At 41.9% G+C, this 24,068-nt stretch overlaps 1 protein-coding gene across 3 annotated transcripts in view; it reads right to left on the bottom strand.

The window, feature by feature from the left end:
• GRB10 (growth factor receptor bound protein 10) overlaps positions 1-24,068 on the bottom strand; it is a 439,832-nt gene that overhangs the window by 128,520 nt on the left and 287,244 nt on the right. The gene's annotated exons all lie outside the window — the stretch shown is intronic.

The raw sequence follows: 24,068 nt of genomic DNA, 5'->3' as shown, positions 1-24,068 counted from the left end.
TTCTCAGAGGACCTGCTCAACAAAAATATAAAACACTATACAAACAATATGAAATTCTAACACGAAGGGTATCGGAAAAAAGGCACCTTGGGTGAAAAAAAAAACCACAAACTGCGCACTTCTATATTTACTTATCAAACCACTATTAAACAAATCTTGTGAGGCTGAATGCACACGTTGCGTATTGTGCGGATTTTCATGCGGCAAACCCACTGCGTAATACAGTACCAGCAAAGTAAAGGAGTTCAAGAAATCTCATCTACACGGTGCAGATTTTTTCTGCGTGTAAATTGACCTGAGGTGCGTATTTTAAAATCCGCAGGATGTCAATTTATCCTGCGTTTCTGCTAGCAAATTGTAACTGACTAGTTTTAAAGAATACCGTACCAAAATACGCAGCATAAGACCACACCTATTTTCGCATCAAAATGTAAATACCGCACCTAAAAGCACATAAAAAACGCACCATTCTGTGTGGTTTTAGACTCGGAATTACGTGCAATCACCTGTGGTTTAGCGCATCAAATTACGCAACACGTGCATTTAGCCTAAAAGCTATATAGGTAAACATATAAAATGACTTTTTTTTAAATAGACGTTAATTTAAATCAGTAGTTTGGTGACACATTCCCTTTAAGTAAGTAATCAAACCAGTATAATACAGTATGGTATTGTTCTATATAATGGTTGGTCATAGAATATTCTATGGAGTTAATTTTCTGTATTTTTTTTTAGATTGACCCAAACCGTTTTACAGATTTGGAAAAGGACTGCCTATTCACTTGAATGTGGAAGGACCAGAATTCCAGACTGGAGAGGGGGGGGGGGGGGGGGAAGCAAAAATAATTATTTTCTCTAATCTTAGGCCCCATGCACACGACCGTGTTTTTGCGTCCGCAATTCCCCCGCAAATCCACGGGAGAATTGCGGACCCATTCATTTCTATGGGCCCATACACACTATCCGTGTTTTCACGGGTCTCCGCATGTCCGCAAATCCGTGCCGCAGAAACTCAGGACATGTCTTATTACGGGCCGCAAATTCGATGCGGACATGCCAATAGAAGTCAATGGGCCCGTGGAAATTGCGGATACACCTCCGTGTGTCATCCGCAGTTTGCGGATTTGCAGAAATGTTGCTAGGCGACGACCGGGAATGAGTTCTGTCGTCATCCTGTTTTACCTAGGCTTTTTTTTTTTCATCCGCATTTTGCGGATTACATACGGATGAACTGCGGATGACATTTCACGGAACACGGTCCTGGAATTTGCGGACCAGAAAAACACTACGGTCGTGTGCATGAGGCCTTAGACAACTTCTTTAACCCCTTAACACTCCAGGACATACTATTATGTCATGGTAAGTGCATCGTTCGCGCTCCATGACAATAGTATGTCATGGAGTAAACACGGCGCCGTTCGCGCGGGGCGCGTTCATGAGCTGCGATAGCTGCTGTTTCCGACAGCAGACTATCACTGCTCAATGTGCCGGGACCGATCGCGGAGCTCCCCCGCCGATTAACCCCTCAGAAGCCGCGTTCAATAGCGATCGCGGCTTCTTAGGGGTTAATCCGCCATCGCCGGCCTGCTACACGATAGCGGCCGGCGATGGTGACTATGGCAACCGGACACCAAACAATGGCGTCCGGCTATGCCATAGACGGAAGCCTAGTGGGTCCTGACAACGTCAGGACCCACTATGCTTGCTGTCAGTGAGTAGCTGACCGTTCTAATACACTGCACTACGCATGTAGTGCAGTGTATTAGAATAGCGATCAGGGCCTCCTGCCCTCAAGTCCCCTAATGGGACAAAGTAATAAAGTAAAAAAAAAAGTTAAAAAAAGTTGTGTAAAAATAAGAAAATAAAAGTTTTAAAAGTGCTAAAAGTAAAAATCCCCCCTTTTCCATTATCAGTAATTTATTATTAATAAAAATATATAAACAAATAAACTATACATAATTGGTATCGCCGCGTCCGTAACGGCCTGAACTACAAAATTATTTTGTTATTTATCCCGCACGGTGAACGCCGTAAAAAAAAAATAATAAACCGTCCCAGAATCACAATTCTTTGGTCACTTCACCTCCCAAAAAATTGAATAAAAAGAGATCAAGAAGTCGCATGTACCGAAAAATGGTACTGATCGAAACTAGAGTTCGTTATGCAAAAAATAAGGCCTAGCACGGCTTTATTGATTGAAAAATAAAAACGTTCTGGCTCTTAGAATAAGGTAACACAAAAAGTGAATGATTGTTTACAAAACGTATTTTATTTTGCAAACGCCATAAGATATAAAAAAAAACTATAAACATCTGGTATCGCCGTAATCGTATCGCCCCGCAGAACAAAGTGAATATGTCATTTATAGCGCACGGTGAACGCTGTAAAAAAAATAGAATAAAAAAACAATAGTAGAATTGCTGTTTTTTAGTCACCACGCCACCTAAAAATAGAATAAAAACTGATCAAAAAGCCGCATGCATGACATGAAAACTGCAATTTATTCCTCAAGGGGTCTAGTTTCCAAATTCGGGTCACTTTTGGGGGGTTTCCAATGTTTTGGCACCACAAGACCTCTTCAAACCGGACATGGTGCCTAATAAAAAAAGGAGGCCTCAAAATCCACTAGGTGCTCCTTTGCTTCGGAGGCCGGAGCTTCAGTCCATTACCGCCCGAGGGCCACATGTGGTATATTTCTCAAAACTGCAGAATCTGGCCATTAAGTATTGAGTTGCGTTTCTCTGATAAAACCTTTTGTGTTATAAAAAAAATGGTATAAAGAGGATTTTCTGACAAAAAAATAAAAGTAAATTTCACCTCTACTTTGCTCGAAATTTCTGTGAAACACCTAAATGGTTCATAAACTTTCTAAATGCTGTTGTGAATACTTTGAGGGGTCTAGTTTCTAAAATGGGGTGTTTGATAGGGGTTTCTAATATATGGGCCCCTCAAAGCAACTTCAGAACTGAACTGGAACCTAAAAAAATAAATAAATGAGGCAATACTTCGCTTCTTACATTATACTGATAATGAGTCGTGCCCACCCCGAGATTACCCCAGTTTTGACCGTTTGTATAAACGGAGACCCCTATTAGACCGTCTCAGTGCCTGGTTTTCCCAAGCATTCACCCCCGAGACGTGTATTTCTATTGATGAGTCCCTGGTACATTTTAAAGGGAGGGTTCAATTCCGCCAGTACCTGCCGGGTAAAAGGGCAAGGTATGGCGTGAAGATGTATAAGCTGTGTGAGAGTGCATCAGGGTATAACTACAGGTTTAGGATATATGAAGGAAAGGCCACCCCCAAACCAGACTGCATCCTGGACTACAATAGGTACATGGGAGGGATGGACTTGTCAAATCAAGTCCTGAAGCCCTACAGCGCCATGCGGTGTGGTATAAGAAGCGGGCCGGGCACATCATACAGATGGCATTGTACAATGCGTAAGTGCTACGTCGATGTGCAGGCCAGAGGGGAACTTTCCTGGAATTTCAAGATCTAATCTTTAGGGACCAGGAAGGGGGGGCACCCAGTACTTCTGGAAGCGAGGCCACACGCATCGTACCAGGGCAACACTTTCCAGGAGAAGTTCCCCAAACCGGTGGAAAGGGAAAGAGTCAAAAGAGGTGCAGAGTCTGCTATAAGAGGGGGATAAGGAAGAACACAATATACCAATGTGACACGTGTCCCGAAAAACCAGGGCTCTGTATAAAAGATTGTTTTAAAATGTATCATACATCCCTTGATTTTTAATTTACCCTGATGCACTCCGCACAGCTTACCCCCCTCATCTTTCCCTTCTGAGCTCTGCCGTATGCCCAGGCAGATGATAACAGCCACATGTAGGGTATTGCCGTACCCAGGAGAACCCACATTACAATTTAAGGGGTGTATATCTCCGGTGGCGCATGCTGGGCACAATATATCGGACACTGACATGCCATATATATATATAAAATTGCAAATCTCACTCTGCACCATCTGCTGCGCATTATCTTTTACACAGTACCTGTGGGGTCAAAATGCTCACTACACCTCTAGATGAATGTCTTAAGGGGTGTAGTTTTTAAAATGGGGTCACTTCTCGGGGATTTCAACTGTACTGGTACCTCAGGGGCTTCTGCATACATGACTTAGCACCAGAAAAGCTCCAGTAGGCCAAATGGTGGTCCTTTCCTTCTGAGCCCTCCCATGGGCCCAAACGGCAGTTTATCACCACAAATGGGGTATTGCCGCACTAAGGACAAATTGGGCAACAAAATGGGGTATGTTGTTCCCTGTAAAAATAAGAAATTTTGATCAAAAATGACATCTTATTGGAAAAAATATCATTTTTTTCATTTCACAGCCCAATTCAAATAGGTGCTGTGAAAAAACTGTGCGGTCAAAATGATAACAAAAACCATAAATGAATTCCTTGAGGGGTGTAATTTCCAAAATGGGGTCACTTCTGGTGGGTTTCCATTGTTTTGATACCTCAACACCTCTTCAAACCTGGCATGCTGCCTAAAATATATTCTAATAAAAAAGAGGCCTCAAAATGCACTAGGTGCTTCTTTGCTTCTAGGGCTTGTGTTTTAGTCCACGAGCGCAGTAGGGCCACATGTGGGACATTTCTAAAAACTGCAGAATCTGGACAATACATATTTAGTAGTATTTCTCTGGTAAAACCTTCTCTGTTACAGAAAAAAATGGAATAAAATTGAAATTCAGCAGAAAAAATGAAATTTGCAAATTTCATTTCCACTTTGCTTTAATTCCTGTGAAATGCCTGAAGGGTTAAAAAACGTTCTAAATGCTGTTTTGAATACTCTGAGGGGTCTAGTTTTTAAAATGGGGTGTTTTATGGGGGTTTCTAATACATAGGCCCCTCAAATCCACTTCAGAACTGAACTGGTACCTTCAAAAAAAGGCTTTTGAAATTTTCTTAAGAATATGAGAAATTGCTGTTTATGTTCTAAGCCTTGTAACGTCCAAGAAAAATAAAATAATGTTCAAAAAACGATGCCAATCTAAAGTAGACATATGGGAAATGTGAACTAGTAACTATTTTGGGTGGTATAACCGTCTGTTTTTCAAGCAGATGCATTTAAATTCTAAAAAATGCTATTTTTTGTAAATTTTCTCTAAATTTTGCAATTTTTCACAAATAAAGACTGAATATATCGACCAAATTTTACCACGAACATGAAGCTCAAAGTGTCACCAGAAAATAATCTCAATATCGCTTGGATAGGTTTAAGCATTCCGACGTTATTACCACATAAAGTGAAATATGTCAGATTTGAAAAATGGGCTCTGAGCCTTAAAGAGGCTCTGTCACCAGATTTTGCAACCCCTATCTGCTATTGCAGCAGATCGGCGCTGCAATGTAGATTACAGTAACGTTTTTATTTTTAAAAAACGAGCATTTTTGGCCAAGTTATGACCATTTTTGTAATTATGCAAATGAGGCTTGCAAAAGTCCAAGTGGGCGTGTTTAAAAGTAAAAGTCCAAGTGGGCGTGTATTATGTGCGTACATCGGGGCGTTTTTAATACTTTCACTAGCTGGGCGCTCTGATGAGAAGTAACATCCTCTTCTCTTCAGAACGCCCAGCTTGTGACAGTGCAGATCTGTGACGTCACTCACAGGTCCTGCATCGTGACGGCCACATCGGCACCAGAGGCTACAGTTGATTCTGCAGCAGCATCAGCGTTTGCAGGTAAGTCGATCTTACCTGCAAACGCTGATGCTGCTGCAGAATCAACTGTAGCCTCTGGTGCCGATGTGGCCGTCACGATGCAGGACCTGTGAGTGACGTCACAGATCTGCACTGTCAGAAGCTGGGCGTTCTGAAGAGAAGAGGATGTTACTTCTCATCAGAGCGCCCAGCTAGTGAAAGTATTAAAAACGCCCCGATGTACGCACCTAATACACGCCCACTTGGACTTTTACTTTTAAACACACCCACTTGGATTTTTGCAAGCCTCATTTGCATAACTACAAAAATGGTCATAACTTGGCCAAAAATGCTCGTTTTTTAAAAATAAAAACGTTACTGTAATCTACATTGCAGCGCCGATCTGCTGCAATAGCAGATAGGGGTTGCAAAATCTGGTGACAGAGCCTCTTTAAGGCCAAAACTAGGCTGCGTCCTTAAGGGGTTAAGGCCCCCATTATTTGCAGATTTCGGCAAAGAAGCAGCTACAGGGAAGTACTGCCTTGCTTCCAGAAAAACAGCGTTCCAATCTGCTTTAAGGTTTTCCTAAAAAAATAGTACATTTACTAAGCGTTTTACACTCGTCCAGACTATCAGCTCCGATACCGAGACGATACTTTGCCAACAATAATAAAAGAGAAGTTCTTCCATTTTCTGCCGTGAGGAACATGGGGTGATGAATTTTGAACCTCCATGTGCCTCACATTAATAGTAACTAACCCCATTATGTTCCTCACAGACCTAATGGACATCTTTGGGTTAATGTGTGAGGTACAAAATTCATTGTACCTCGTGCCTCACATTAATAAGTGAAAGAAAGCAGATTTGATTTTATAACAGTGTAAACATAAATGACGCTCTAAATTTGTAATTACGGTCGTGACTATACCGAATGTGTATATTTTATGTATTGTGGCTTATTTTAATGTTTATTGTAAAAAATTTGTATTTTTTGTTATTTAACAATTTTTTTTACTTTTTTATTTTTAAACTGCATATATCTATATGCCAGTACATTAGCCTGTGTACTGATAGGTATGTCCTAACAACTGTCTGTGTACTAAGTATTCCGAAAGCGGAAATATGGTCAGACAGCCCTGGGGTCCCTCAATGGACCCTGGGCTGTCTGCCCATATATGGTATGTTCCTCGATCGTGTCACAGGGATTCCCTGTGATGCGAACCAAAGGGCCTTTTTTTCTGTAACAGTTACATAGTTAGTACGGCTGAAAAAAGACACATGCCCATCAAGTTCAACCAAGGGACGGGAAAAGGGAAGGTAAAAATTTCTACACATAGGAGCTAATATTTTTTTGTTCTAGGAAATTATCTAAGCCTTTTTTAAAGCCATCTACTGTCCCTGCTGTGATCAGCTCCTGCGGTAGACTATTCCATAGATTCACAGTTCTCACAGTAAAGAAGGCTTGTCGCCTCTGCAGGTTGAACCTTTTTTTTTTCCAGATGGAGGGAGTGCCACCTTGTTTTTTGAGGGGATGTCATCATATTTTTTGCATGTGCCATTCATATATTTATATAAGTTAATCATGTCCCCACTTATTCGTCTTTTTTCAAGGCTAAATAGGTTTAATTCTTTTAATCTTTCCTCAGCTCTTCTTTGTATTATTTCCAACTCCAGGGCATCCTTTCTATGAACTGGAGCCCAGAACTGAACTGCATATTCTAGATGAGGCCTCACTAATGCTTTGTAAAGTGGTAATATTACATCCCTGGCCTGCGAGGAACCAAAACGGTGGAAACCCCCCAGAAGTGACCGCATTTTGGAAACTACACCCCTTAAAGAATTTATCAAGGGGTGTACAGAAAATTTAAAGCACAGAGGTGTTTTGCAGAAATTAACGCGCAGTGGTGGTGCAAAGGGAAAATTGCAATTTTTCCACAAATATGCCATTTCAGTGCCCAATATGTTGTAACCAGCTTGGACAGCTCTATACTATGCTTAGTTTCCTGGTTTTATAAACGCCATACATAAGGCCCTAATCTTTTGCCTGGAAACAGGTTAGGGCTAAATCAGGGGCGTTGCTAGGGTCTCAAAAGATCAGGGGCCCCAAGACATATGCCCTCCCTCAAATCACAGAGATATATATACATATATATATATATATATATATATATATATATATATATGACAATTTTTGTAAGACATGATAGGCTGACAAAAGCACTGGCTCAGGAGTAAACTGTCGCTGGATTTTACACTAATGAATCAAAATAATTTTTGGGAACCCGTGTCTATAAAAGACATGCACCTAAATAATTTGCCCTATAATAAAAATCAATATGTGATAGTATACCTTTAAGTAATATGGTCATAGTTACCATGTAACAACACTACAAGGGTCAAATACCTCTACACCACGACCACATTTTACCACCACATAGTGACTGTATAGTACCACCATACGGTTACGGAATAATACCACCACATAGTGATTGAATAATACTACCAAACTGAATCAACATTATGACCATATATTACCGTTACATAGGGACTGAATACCACCACCATACTGTTACTGAATAATACCGCCACATCATGACCACATATCACCATGTAGTGACTGAATAATACCATACTGTTACTGAATAAAATCCACTATGCAAAGACCAATATTACCACCACATAGTGACCATATAGTGGTAGATACCAGTTCTACACAGGAGCTCTGCAGTTTACTACTGAGGCATCGTTAGCCCCTTGCTTCTGCAGCCATCCCCAGCCTCTATAGCAACACAAATAAAATTCAGACCCCCAGACCTAAAAAATACATACAATGTCTTTGTTCAACTACTCTAAACTTTCCTGATATCTGCAGCAGTGGTTCACAGCAGTGGTGCAGTGAGAACCCTCCAGCGGTGCGGCGACACTCCTCTGAGTCACTCCCATGGCCGGATTTCTCTTCTCCTCACAGCACGAAGGGCATGTGAGGAAGAGATTTTTTGCAGCCTCCTTGTAGATGGCACCCCCACCTCCGTAGATGGCACCGTGAGGGGCGCCTGCTACAAGGGGGGCATCCGAGTGGCGGGCTGATGGTCATTTTGGCGAGAGTGGGGGCGGATGTTCATTTTACGGTGAGTGGCGGGCTAATGGTTATATTACGGTGAGTGGGGGCTGAAGTGGTTTCCACCTCTGACCTCCAATTTAAATGAATAGTAGGCAGAAGATACCTGCGGTGCTAGTTTGTAGTGTGTTTTTGCCAAATGCAAAAAAAATGAAAAATTCAAAATGGGAGGCATTTTCGGGCGGTTTTTGAGGCGTTTTTTGGCGCGGTTTCCGCGTCAAAAAACTCAGTGTGAACACAGCCTACAAGGCGTTTCCTCAGACAGGCAAAAATCTGTCTATGCCCTGTTCACACGGAGTTTTTTTGACAAGTTTTTTGACGCGGAAACCGCGCCGCAAAACTACTCAAAAACCGCCCAAAAATGCTTCCCATTGATTTCAATGGGAGTTGGACGTGTTTTGTTTATCGAGAATATAAAAACCGCGTTGCGGTAAAAAGCAGCGTCATGACCCATCTTGAGGCGGTTTCCGCCTTCAGATCCCCATTTCACTCAGTCAGAAAGAGGAAAAAAACGCCTCGACGAGTGTCAAACCACTGTGCAAAAACCGTCTGGAGCAGTTTTTGCAGGAGGAATTTTCCTCCTGCAAAAAACTCCGTGTGAACACAGCCTATGCCATATAATAATAAAAAACACACTGCTCACCTGACAAATCCCTCAGGAGTCCAGCATTTCGGTGCTCCCCGTCGCTCTTTGTTGACAGTGCTGCACAGTCACGTGCCTGTATACCTACGCTATTGCTGCAGAAAATCACTGTCCTAAGTGGTCTCATGTCACATACCACTGAGGCCAGTTTATAGCTGCAGCCATAACTTGGCTGCAGCATGAATACTTGCCAAAGGTCCCGAATTTACAGAGACCGCACCGGCAAATTACTGTCCCAGCAACTGGTACATTCAATTGCATCATTGTCCTCAGGAGGCAGATACAATAGAGTACTATGGCAGAGCAGGAAACTATCCGCTTCCTGCTCTGCCATTCACTTCCTGGAGAGAAGTCCCCGGCCAAAGGTTGTCGACGCCCTGGCCAGGGACTCCACTGCAGGTGCCACTGACGTCACTGCCCTTATATGGACAATGAAGTCAGGGCTCTCTCTGCGAGCAGAATTTCTGGCAAGGGCATCAGCAGCGCTTTGGCCAGGAATCCAGCACTCCAGGAGTAGCCCATGACTTTACTGTCCATATAAGGGCAGTGACGTCAGGGGCTCTTCCTGAAGGGCCGGAATCCCCGGCTAAAGCGTTGCCGACACCTGGCCGTGAATTCTGCACAAGGGAGGGGGGGTGTGTCTTGCGGGCACCATCTATGGGGGGGGAGGGGAAGAGTCTCTGCGGCACTATCTGCATCTGAAAAAACTGCATCAACACTGCGCTGTGTGAATAAGGTCTTAAAAAGTGCAGGATGCTGGGAACAATAGCAGGCCTTTAGTGGAAACCGCGCTTAGAGTAAGTACATTTTTTGCATCGTTACATGACCAGGTTCTGTGATGTGCTTGTGAGTTGGTGTCGTTTTTCCCTAATGCAACAACGGTCGCTACAAATAAAATACACGCTGTACATAAAATCTACAGGTCCCCATCACACTGGGCGCTTTGCAACTCTAAAATTACTATATTATTCTTTTGTATTGTGACTAAAGCCACTTGCTTATGGGGAGCTTCAAGGGCCAGAAAGGGAAAGCAGAAGTAAAAAAAAAGGAGAGTAGGGTGCAGTGTAAAGCCAGTTTTAAACTCACAAGCTCCTGTTATATGATCACAGGCAGTAGGGTGAAGGGCAGAGTCTTTGGTATACACAGCTCAGGACTCTTAAATGGGTTAATTCTGCTCTGCACTCAGCGCAGCCTGGCGCCTGCCCGATGAGGATTTACAGATCTGCTCACACAGAGGGTTTGCTGATGACACGAACCTTTCGTTCCGACTTTGATCTTAACAAATGCACTGCCAGATATACCTGATGCACAGACAGATTTAAAGAGGCTCTGTCACCACATTATAAGTGCCCTATCTTCTACATAATGTGATCGGCACTGTAATGTAGATTACAGCAGTGTTTTTTTTATTTAGAAAAACAATAAAATTTTGACAGAGTTATGACCTATATTAGATTTATGCTAATGACTTTCTTAATGCCCAACTGGGCGTTTTTTAGCTTTTGACCATGTGGGCGTTGTAAAGAGAAGTGTATGACGCTGACCAATCAGCGTCATACACTTCTCTCCATTCATGTACTCAGCACATAGTGATCTCGCGAGATCACGATGTGCTGTCACATACTCACACATTAACGTTACTGAAGTGTCTTGAGAGTGAATAGACATCGCTTCCAGCCAGGACGCGATGTCTATTCCCAATCCCGACACTTCGGTAACGTTTGTGTCACTTACTCACACAGCACATCGAGATCACGCTGTGCTGTCATTAAGTCCCCCACAAACGTTACCGAAGTGTTGGGATTGTGAATAAACATCGCGTCCTGACTGGAGGTGATGTCTATTTACTCAAGACACTTCAGTAACGTTAGGCCGGATTGACACGAGCGTGTGAGTTCTGCGCGCGCAAAAAACGCGGCTTTTGGGTGCGCAAAAGGTACTTAACAGCTCCGTGTGTCATTCCCGTATGATGCGTGGCTGCGTGATTTTCGCGCAGGCACCATCATTATGACACGGTTTGTATGTTTGGAAACAGAAAAGCACGTGGTGCTTTTGTTTTCATTCATACTTTTTACAGCTGTTGCGCGAATCACGCGCGTCACACGGAAGTGCTTCCGTGTGCTGCGCGTGATTTTCACGCACCAATTGACTTCAATGTGTGCGTGATGCGCGAACAACGCACAAATATAGGACATGTCGTGAGTTTTACGCAGCGGACACACGCTGCGTGAAACTCACGGACAGTCTGCACAGCCCCATAGACTAACATAGGTCTGTGCGAGGCGCGTGAAAATGACGCGCGTTGCACGGACGTATTACACGTTCGTCTAAATAAGCCCTTCGTGTGTGAGTAAGTTGGCCACTAGGGGCGCATGGCAAGATCCTACATCAGATGACTGAAGATAGCCTGGTGTAAAGACAACACTTCCCAAAATGCAAAACACCAGGGGAAGCTCTGGCATACAATGAACAATCAGAGGGTGCTGTGAGATTTCAGCTCTGAAGACTTCAGAATTAGACAGTGACAAAGGCCGTGGATCGGCCGAAACGTCTATCGAGTCGCTCACTACCACAAAATTGCCATTTATGTTGCAATAAAACTCAAATATTTTGCATCTTGATCCTTTGTGTACTTTTGTGTGTGCTGGGGTTCTATTTTCTTCATATTGTGGGATTTCGTCCCTACCCTACTAGCACCACACTAATCGAGGAGTGCATCCCAATATTTAGTCTTGATTATAGTGTGTGAGTAAGTGACAGCACATCATGATCTAGCAAGATCACTATGTACTGAATACATGAATGGAGAGAAGTGTATGATGCTGATTGGTCAGAGTCACACACCTCTCTTTACAATGCCCACTTGGCCAAAAACGAAAAAATGCCCAGTTGGGCATTAAGAAAGTCATTAGCATAAATGTAAAATAGGTCATAACTGTCAAAAGTGATAGTTTTTCTAAATAAAAAAAACACTGCTGTAATCTACATTACAGCGCCGATCATATTATGTAGAAGTTAGGCCTGTTATAATGTGGTGACAGAGCCTCTAACTTCCCAGGCAGTGACATGGCCTACAAAGTTGATCATAGGGCATGGAGCCACAGTTTTCAACTTTATTTAAAAGAGGCACTTGCTAGAGACACACACACACCCTTGTTGCAGGTTTAAACTCCTCATTGAATTCAATTGGGAAAACCCGCAACAGAAGAGCTGCGAGTCCGCAGCATTAATTGACATGCTGCGGTTGAGGAAACCGCACCGCAGATCAATTTGTGCGCGTTTTTTCGGCTGATTTTTTCCGATGTGTGTGGACGAGATTTGTTGAAATCTCACCGACACTGGTTCTACAGTAATAAAACACAGATTTTCTGTGAAAAACCCAGTGTTTACGCTGTGTGTGTTTGTACCCTCACAGAGCATTGTTCCACAATTGCAGAATCTGAGGTGGAATAAAAGAAGCCCCCAAGTAGTGACCCCAATAAATATAATTAAAACTCTAGAAATTTTTTTTCTAAATCTTAGTAAAATGCTTTATAAATTTTCTTTTACAAAATGGACATCAGCTAACCTAAATTCCTGATACCCTACCTAAGAAGGTACTAGCTTCATCTATTTATTTTTTTTATGCAGATTTTTTTACATTTTATAGAAGAGGAAAAAAAGCCTGCATCAAAAAAACCAGATGCTGATCAGTGATGGCGGTCACTAAACAGCACTCCATAGCTGCAGGGCGCACAAAGGCCAAAATATAAAAAACAGATGCCGATCAGTGAAGGTAGTCAACGATCATTGCTCAGCGGCCGTAGGACTCACGCACTAGGAAATGGTGCGGGCAGAAAAAAAATAGTTCCGAGAAACATGATCATTCACACACAGCAAGATGCAGGTGAAGACGATTGGCCAGAAAGTATTGTCAGGGGCAGCAGCCATCTTTACTTTGTCACTGTCTTGTGGCAATTTGCAGGAAGCCCTTGCCGACTAAGGCTGGGTTCATACGAGCACATTAACGTCCGTAATGGACGGACGTATTTCGGCCGGAAGTCCCGGACCGAACTCCGTGCAGGGAGCCGGGCTCCTAGCATCATAGATATGTACGATGCTAGGAGTCCCTGCCTCTCTGCAGGACAACTGTCCCGTACTGTAATCATGTTTTCAGTACGGGACAGTAGTTCCACGGAGAGGCAGGGACTCCTAGCGTCGTACATAACTACGATGCTAGGAGCCCGGCTCCCTGCACTGAGTTCGGTCCGGGACTTCCAGCCGAAATACGTCCGTCCATTACGGACGTTAATGTGCTCATGTGAACCCAGCCTAATACTCATACTGAACTTAATGAGACAAATTTTATATGAAAGTAGTGTATAAACCGTAGCGCCCACTTCATAGTTCATCTCCAAGAGTGCACTCGTGGCGTCCAATATATTGGCCGCACATCACAAGTTAGGCCCCATGCACACGGCCGTAAAATATCTCCGTAATTGCAGACCGCAACATGGTCCGCAATTATGATCCCATTCAGTTCAATTGGCTGCGGACCACTTTCCGTATCTCTATGGAAGGGTGTCCATGCCGTAGAACTGTACCGTTAATTATGGAGCATGTCTTACTTTTCTTATTTTACGGGCTGCGCTCCAATACTTTGTAAGGGAGCATGGCCCGAAAACGCGACCCGCGGGCCGTGATTATGGGTACGGCCTTTTGCATGTGGCCTTCGTCTTACTCAGTCTGATCCGAAGAAATTACTTGAACATGTGACTTAGGAAAAAGTAAATATGATAGAACTTATTGAGATGTCTTTCTTTTTAATTCGGATTTATTTAAAACAATTCATGTATATGCATAGAATTATGCAATGTAAAAAATGAAATCCCTCTATTCCTCTAAACGCAGTGAAGATAGAAATTCGGACATATAATACACGCAAATTAATCAATCATCCCTACTTTTGTAGTTGCTACATAAGAATTAGAAATTTATATAATACTAACCTATGTATATTTTGGCTCCCATATAGCGAATCCCTTTTTATTTTGTACATTGCTGTGAAAATGTATTCGGTTTTTGCACACTTGAAAGTTTCAGATCAATTATTGACAAAGATAACCAAAGTAAACAAAATGCTGTTTTCAAATGCTGTTCAGACTTATCTGGCCTTATGCGAAAAATTAATTGCCCCGTTAGGTTTTAAATCAACCAGTTAACCAAATTTAATTGACAATTGGGTTACATTTTACTAGCCACATCCAGGCATTATTACTGCCAGACCTGTTGAATCTAAACATCACTTAGATGCCGGGCAAGGTTAAGCAGGTTAGAAGGTCTCAAAAAGAAGTACATGATGCCACACTCTAAAGCGATTCAAATTCAGATGCTTAAAGTATTTGAAATCTGTCAAAAAAGGGTTGCTAAGCCCTTATTCACACGACAGGGTTTCCCGGCCGGGTGACGGCCGTTCAAAAATCGTCCGTCACCCGGCTGCATTAGGAACAATAGACCCCTGTTGGGGCTATTCACACGACCGATTTTTTGGACAGCCCGGGAAACCTGGCCGTCAAAAAGTGGGACATGCCCTATTTTCAGCCGTTTACCCAGCCCCCATAGAAGTCTATGGGGCCGGGTAATACACGGTCATCACCGGAATGTGTGCCGAGTGATGGCCATGTATTCCGTCGCTCGCGCTCTCTCTCCTCCTCCTCACAGTGCAGAGCACATGTGAGGAGGAGGAGGGTCTTTTTACGCTCCCTGTACAAGTCGGAATCTCCAATCCCCGGCCGGGGATTGGGGATTCCGCTACAGGAGGAGTGAGTGACTACACTGTCCATATATGGACACAGCGACGTCACTCACTTCTGAAGCGGAATATAAGCTGTTGGTTAAACGCCAGAATGTTATGCACATTATTAGATCATTGGAGGAAGGTACGGATATCTTGCGCCGTTGGAATATCGTGATTAAACACCCAACTAATCCGGTGGGTAATCCTCCACATCATCTGATGGAAGAATGGCATAAGGTGTCCCGTCACAGATCCACACATCTCTGAAAGAGACAACTCCGTTTATTGAGGTGATCTGAATTCTTTGGTGCACAAGGTATCCATCTTGGTTCAACTTCACTGACTTTTTCCCCCCACATCTGCTTGTTATGCAGTTTTTGCGGTTTTCTTGTTTTTTGCTCTGCAGAACCGAGCTATTGTTATATAATCCAACATGATCTTATCTCTGGACTTACACTGTTCCTACTTCCTGGTCTACACTATTATATTCATATTACCATGTGGCCACTTCTAATGCTTACATATATGTAATGTATCATTTTGCATTGTTTAATATTTTCCTATGGGTCCCCACAGTAACCTTCTGGAGATATGATTTATTTGAACATATATATTGCTATGGGGGAGATACTGATTGTTGACAACATGCTTTTTGCCTTAAACCATGATTCTTAAACTTGCATCCCTAAATGTCAATGGCCTCAACACTCCTCAGAAACGTAGCTTTATGTGGGCAGAGGCCAAGGCCTTAACTTGTGATGTTTTTTGTGCTCAGGAGACTCATCTCCTCTCCAAAGATGCCCATCGTATTAAATGTCACACTTTCCCACATGTCTATCAATCTCATAAGACCAAGTATAGGGGGGGTTATGCTGGCGATTAGAAACTCGGTAGCGTTTCAATAGATACGAGTGCATATTGACCCTAATGGCCTAATTGACCCTATATCTTGCTGGTATGTTTAACCCCTTAATGACCAGCCTATTTTAAACCTTAATGACCAAGCCATTTATTAAGTTTTTCCATCGTCGCATTCCAAGAGCTATAACCTTTTTATTTTTGCGTTGACATTGCTGTATAAGGTCTTGTTTTTTGCGGGACAAGTTGTATTTTTTAATAGCACCATTTTGGGGGACATACTATTTATTGATTAACTTTTATTAACTTTTATTTGGGGGGAAATAGAAAAAAAACCTGAAATTTCGCCACTCTTTTTCGCTTCTTAAATCTACGCCGTTTACCGTGTGATATAAATAACACAATAACTTTATTCAAGGGGTTGTTACGATTGCAACGATACCAAATTTGTATAGTTTTTGTATGTTTTACTACTTTTACACAGTAAAAACGCTTTTTTTTCAAAATTAGAAACTTGTGTCTCCATATTTGAAGAGCCGTAACGTTTTAATTTTTTCGCCGATGCGGTTGTATGAGGGCTTTTTTTTTGCGGGAAGACTTGTAGTTTTTATTGGTACCATTTTGGAGTAGATGCGACTTTTGATCACTTTTTATCACATTTTTTTAAAGTCAGTATTCACAGAAAACAGCAATTTTTCCATAGTTTTTTATTAATTTTTTTACGGCGTTCACCGTGCGGGTTAAATAATATAATAGATTTATAGTCAGGGTCGTTACGGACACGGCGATACCAAATATGTGTAACTTCTTTACTTTATTTTGTTTTTTTAATAGTAAAGCAGTTTGTAAGGGGACTAATGGGTTTTTCATTTTTTTTCACATTTTATTTTTATTAACTTTATTAAACTTTTTTACTAGTCCCACTAGGGGACTATAATATGCGATTCTGCGATCGCATTTATAATACACTGCAATACTTTTGTATTGCAGTGTATTACTGCCTGTCCGTTTAACACGGACAGGCATCTGCTAGGTCATGCCTGTGGCATGATCTAGCAGGCATTCACTCCAGGCAGACCTGGGGGCCTTTATTAGACCCCCGGCTGCCATTGGAGACACAGACACTCGGCGATTATCGCCGGGTGTCGGTGGGATGAGAGGGAGCTCCCTCCCTCTCTCCAAAACCACTCAGATGCGGTGCACGCTATTGAGCACCGCATCTGAGGGGTTAAACGGGTGAGATCGATACTAATATCGATCTCACCCGGCAGAGCAGGGACGCCCCCAGCTACCTCTAGCAGCTGAGAGCAGGGAGATTTGACAGCTCCCTGCTCTGTTTACTTATTCCGATGCCGCGACGTAAAAAGTCTATGGCATCGGAATAAGGCCCGTTAGTGACCGACGTAGAAACACGATGGTCCGGTCACTAACGGGTTAATTAATAATGTCAAATACACTTTAGTAACAGTATATGCACCTAACACACGTCAAATGCATTTCTTCCACAAAATGTTCAGGGTTGTGGATACATTTAGAGAAGGAAAACTGATACTATGCGGGGATTTTAACATGCTAATGAACACATCTTTGGATTCCACATCGACCGATCTTCCTTGAAGAAACGGATATGGAATAGGGAATTATATGACAATTGGAGGATTCATCATGGTACGGAGAAGGATTTCTCCTTTTTTTCTAGTCCGCATAATTGTTATTCCAGAATCGACATGTTTCTCATAGATAAAGATTTATTACTTCTTATGGAAAACTCTACCATAGACACCATCAAGTGGTCTGACCATGCGGCTATAACTCTATCCCTAAAAGAGCATCAATTCTAATCCCGCCTTTATGTGGAGATGTAATCCGTTTTTACTGTCCGACTCTAAATTTAAACAGGATATAATTAGAGACCTAGGGGAATACTTTGAAACTAATGATACAGGAGAGATTAACATCAACTCACTTTGGAATGCTCATAAGGCTTTCATAAGGGGTTCCTTGATACGTATGGGACACACTGTCAAGAAACTACGTTTAAATACTATCACTAAACTTACGGAACAAATCCACGCAATGGAAACGTTGAACAAGGCAGCCCCATCCGTTACACAAGCCACTAGTTTACATAATTTGCGCCAGGAATTACGTTTGAACATGATCTGACTGAGAAAAATTTGCGCAAAACCAAAACGAGATATTCTCAAAATAATAAGGCTGGTAAATTACTAGCTGCCCGACTTAAGCACCAACATCAAAAATCTAGAATTCCTTATCTTATAGACCCGAAAACAAATTTCACATCCGGTTGACATTGCTAATCAATTTAAGGATTTCTATGAAGCTTTATATAAACAAACAGGGATCCCTTCACATCCCAACCAACTGTAAACACATCAGGAATTTCTTAAACAACATTCCTTTATCTAAATTATCGCCTAGTCAACTACATAGTCTAAACGCCCCGATTTCAGTAACGGAAGTAACTGACATCCTAAGAACATTACCGCCAGATAAGGCACCGGGTCGTGACGGTTTAACCAACGCTTACTATAAAACATTTCATGAAATCCTCTCTCCATACCTATGTAGATTTTTCCAAACTGCCCAATCCTCGGGATCCTTTCCTAAAGAAAATCAAGCAGCATTGATAAGTACACTACCAAAACCTGGAAAATCTAATGATCAACCCCAACATTTTAGACCCATTTCATTATTGAATATTGACCTGAAAATATACGTCAAGTTAATAGCAAATAGATTGGCCCCTATTCTGCCATACCTAATAGCAGATGATCAGACGGGCTTCATCAGGGGGAGACAGGGTTCGGACAACCCCAGACTGGTGATAGGTCTAATACATCATATCGAGAAACAACACATCCCGTCCGTGCTGTTAGCTCTAGACGCGGAGAAAGCGTTTGACCGCATTTCTTGGATGTACGCCTTCACTACTCTTGAACACATGGGTTTTTCAGGGGGTATGTCGGCCATACAAGCATTGTACTCTGAACCTTCTGCTAAGGTATATGCAAATGGGGTGTTCTTTGGAGGTTTTGGAATTTCCAATGGCACTAGACAGGGCTGCCCATTGTCACACCTCCTATTCGTGTTGTCGATTGAACCTCTAGCCCAGCTTCTTAGATCACATACAGACGTACAAGGTATTCAAATAGGGTCGAAAACACATACTGTATCCTTATATGCAGATGACGTCATTTTATCCCTGTCTAATCCAGAGACCTCTCTAGAAGCTGCGATGGAATGTATATCGAAGTTTGGTCGTGTCTCCCTATATAAACTTAATACACAAAAATCTCAGATCCTTCCCTTACATCTCTCTATATCATCTTTACATTTTCTCCAATCTAAATACCCATTTCAATGGAACAAGACGGAAATCACTTATCTAGGCCTCACATTGACCGTTAAACATAAAGCACTATTTGAGGCGAATTATATCCCTCTCCTACAGGTGTTTCAAGATGAGATCGATAGAATTCTTAAAGTAGAGGTTTCATGGATAGGCAGAATTTCCGCATTTAAAATGCTTCTCCTACCGAAACTATTATATCTGTTTCGAACTCTCCCCACACATATTCCCAAATCTTATTTCTCCCGCATTCAACGCATTTTGATGAACTTTATTTGGGTAAAAAAGAAATCGCGAGTTGCATCTCATATACTTATCAAAGACCAAGACTCGGGGGGCCTGGGGGTCCCCCAGTATATTTGGGTATTAGGTTACTTCAGTGGCAGCTCAGGCACAGTCGTGGTGTAAGGAGGATAACTCGAAACATTGGGTCAATATAGAAGCATCTTACTTGGGACCAGGCAGTTTGAAATCCCTTCTCTTATCATTTTGGGATATACCACTCCCAGTTGGGCTTTCCCCCCTTACCTCAGCCACTTTGACATGTTAGTCATACTTACATTTTCATGCATCACAACACCTACCAATATCTAGGTCTTATCTCCCACTAGATTTTTTGGAGCTTTCTATACCCAACATGAATCTTCAGGGGTGGAAAACACGAGGATTGGCCAAATGTGACCAGCTCTTCCAGGATAACCAAATATTGAGCTTTGAACACTTAAGATCCGCCTTCGATATTCCTCAGAGGGAATTATTTACATACCTTAGGATAAAACATTTTACGCATAGTCACGCAAACCTTAACTGCCAGGGAAATCTCTATTGAGTGGTTTTAACAATTGGAAAAAGGGATTAAAATATCTATATAACTTCATTTCCTCTCACTCGGAGTTCCAGAAAACTGGCCCGATTGTTCGATGGGAGCAGGATCTGGGGAAAACGTTCTCAGACCACCAATGGACCTCAGCCTTTAAATGGATACATACCTCACTTCGATGCGTCTCACATATAGAAGCTGCCACCAAGATATATCTTCGTTGGTATTATACGCCAGATTGTCTACACTCAATGTTCCCAAACGTATCCTCATTATGCTGGCGTGGCTGTGGTAGGGAGGGTTCGCTCATACATGTTTTATGGGAATGTCCTTTTATTGACAAATACTGGTCTGAGGTGATAACTTTACTGTCTGACTTGTTTTCTATGGAGGTTTTACCCAATCCACAGTTAATTCTTTTATTTTTGGAATTAGACAGTATACCCGTTGTTCATAGGAGGTTATTTTGTAAAGTCTTAGTTATGGCAAAATTGGTCCTAACACGATATTGGAAACAAGTAGAAATCCCTCCACTGTCCGAATTAATTTCGGCAATAAACTCATCTTATGCGTACGAAAGGGCTATAGCATATGGCAACTTTTCGATTGCATCTTTTGAGAAACACTGGTTAGCTTGGACAAAATGTCACTATTGCTCAAGGAGGTAGGACTTAAATAAAACCAGTTTAAATAAAGCTCGTTTAGACAAGCTTAACCAAACATGTCGGAATATTCATATTCATATTAACTCTGTCACTATTGTTTGTTTGTGGTTTGTGTAACCTTCCATATGCTTGCACTGTCATCTGTACTGCGAAATATAAATTCAGTGAATAGAATACAAGACTGTTCAAAATATATGTTATGACGTCATTGTTACCGGCATTTTCTCGCTCTGAACTGTACTAATGGCGTGTGATGTGAATTTAGCCGTCATGTTTTGTATATGTATATATATATAATTTAATAAAAACTATTTGAAGTAAGAAAAGCAGCTGCATTCGTTTTATATCCCGAGGAAGTTCAAAAGTACTCTAACTTCTCAAGGACTCCCTGCAAATGCTCATGTGGAGAGTTCAAAAACAACAAGAGGTCATTTACATTTAACAACTTCACAGTTAGTGTAAACTATTCATTCTAGCTTACAATATATATATATATATATATATATATATATATATATATATACATACATATACATACACACACACATATACATACTAATATGTACATAACATACATACATAAACATATCTACTAACGAACAAAAAGATCGGGTATGGTCTCAAAATGGCTATTCACAGATGCATGTCTGCTGATTTTTACATTTATTGTGACCATGTACTTTTGAGTGTGGGGGGGGGGGGGGGGACGACGACGACACACATACCAATTGAATCAGAAAAGAATGATACCCAAATCAGAATATGTACTTGTGGAATAATGAAGTTAGTGGCTATCATCCACGTGACAGTCTAACCCATCGGTCACAGACCTCGCAAGACATGAACGTCCCGAAAACCAAAATAACCAAACACAAACAGAGTTAAGGTGCTCTCAGCATACAGTTAAATTATTCGGTTTATAAGGCATGGGCAGGGAGGAGCCCTTAATCAATATTCATGAGAAGCTATTTTGATTAAGACAACTGAAATTTAGGAAGATCGCAATGAGGCCGGATTTACACGAGCGTGTGCGTTTTGCGCGTGCAAAAGGTACTTAACAGCTCCGTGTGTCAGCCGCGTATGATGCGTGGCTGCGTGATTTTCGCGCAGCCGCCATCATTATGACACTGTTTGTAAACAGAAAAGTACGTGGTGCTGAAGTGCTTCCGTGTGGTGCGCGTGATTTTCACGCACCCATTGACTTCAATGGGTGTGATGCGCGATCAACTCACAAATATGTCACAAACATGTCGTGAGTTTTACGCAGCGGACACACGCTGTGTGAAACTCACAGTCTGCTCGGCCCCATAGGCTAACATAGGTCCGTGCGAGGCGCGTGAAAATCACACGCATTGCACAGACCTATTATACGTTCGTCTGAATAAGCCCCGACAATGAACAAAAGCACCTCACCATGCAGGATACATTTATTATAAAAAATAATGGTTCCAAAACACAAAATAAATATTGTTAAAGTTACTCTTAAAACGTTAACTACCTAGAACTTCTGTAAGCTTAAATTCTTCATAAATATTACTTCTATGTGCAATGAAATAATTAAAAAAAAAAGTAAAAACTTATTTCCTGGCAAGAATTGTCTGGCAGAGACTATTGTGGCAATTAGGGTACTGTACTTCCCATGTTCATGCACCAAGATACTTAACACAAGAATGACCTAAGCATCTTTATTGTCTATTAAAACGGAGCCCAAGGATATAAAGCAATGGCACAAGAGGGTTTTTCCAGGGAAATGTAGGTCAGCGCAGCCACCCAGCTTGGATCTCCATGTGGGTAGAACGGTCAGGATTAAAGTCAGAGGTGCATTTCTTGCCAATTGTTCCAAAAAGTGTCACTAAGCATTAGCTAGGAAATGTCTGAATACAATCTGCCCCAGAAGCCTTGAAAATAAAGTTTGTGCACAACGCAAAAGACTTAATACACTAGCATCCAGGCCACAGGGAAACATGTAATTAACCATGGTTACTAGGTCTATAGATTATCACAGACCACTTAGTTTGAAACTTGTGTATTGCTTTTGGCCAGCTATCCGTATGAACTTATATTTGTGTTTAATATTAGAACATTACTGGAGCCTAGCAAACATGATGTGTTTCTATGTGCTTCTAGTTCTTCCTTGTGTTTAAACAGATTTTATTGTATTCTGCTATATTTTGCCTTTGCAGGATATTTGCTTGAATATCGGTTGTCCCAAGGTTACTAAGGCTACATTCACACGACCAAAAAAAAACAAACTGATCAACTGTCAGTTTTTCATGGCTGTTTTGCATCAATGCGTCTCCAAATTTTCATCCATTTCCAGTCAGTCTGTTTTTAATGGCCGTTAAAAAAAAAAACATTAAAAAAAAGGGCAGGATTTCATTTGTCAGGGGTTTTTTCCCCAACCCCCTGAAAAACACCAATGCCCATGTAGATAATGCCACAGTGCCCACTGTAGAGCCCACATAGAAATTGCCAGTGCCCACATAGTACCACAGTGCCCACATATAAAGTGCAATAGTGCCGTAATGCCCACGAAGATAGAGCGCCACACCCCCAACCCTGTATATAGCGCCATTGTGTCTTAAAGTAGCGCTGTGACAAGGGAGGCCTCTTGTGAGGGCCAAGAACAGTTTTTAACTGCCTTTACAAGGATGGATTCCTAAAAAACATCCGTTAAAAACTGATCCATTCAGAATACGGATTCTCTCAGAATACTTTCATAACGTGAGTCACACTGGACTAGCCTCCGCGGAAGCCAAGATGGGTCATATTAAGCTTATTCTAAAGTCAGGTAAGGATCCACTGGATCAGAGTTCGTACCTTCCTTTCTTACTAATCAAGACATTAAAATGATGTCTAAAATATGGGTGGATCCAATGGCACAAAATATGCCGGGTTTAGTGGGACCTTCCCAGGTGGGATTTATTAAGGGGAGATCAGCTGTTACCAATCTGAGAAAGGTCTTGACTGTGTTAGAGTGCGGCACCATCCTTAACCAGGGGAAAGACCATTTTTATTGGCACGCTATGCACAAAAGGCATTTGATAATGTTAAATGTAGATGGCTGGAGATTGTGTTGGACAACATGAAAGTCACAGGGCGTTTTCGTACTTTTCTAAACGGGCTATATATTGCACCCACAGCTAGAATTCAC

The sequence above is a fragment of the Rhinoderma darwinii genome, chromosome 5 (genome assembly GCF_050947455.1).
Source record: "Rhinoderma darwinii isolate aRhiDar2 chromosome 5, aRhiDar2.hap1, whole genome shotgun sequence".
NCBI classification, from domain to species: domain Eukaryota; kingdom Metazoa; phylum Chordata; class Amphibia; order Anura; family Rhinodermatidae; genus Rhinoderma; species Rhinoderma darwinii.
This window is presented reverse-complemented; position numbering and strand designations above follow the sequence as displayed.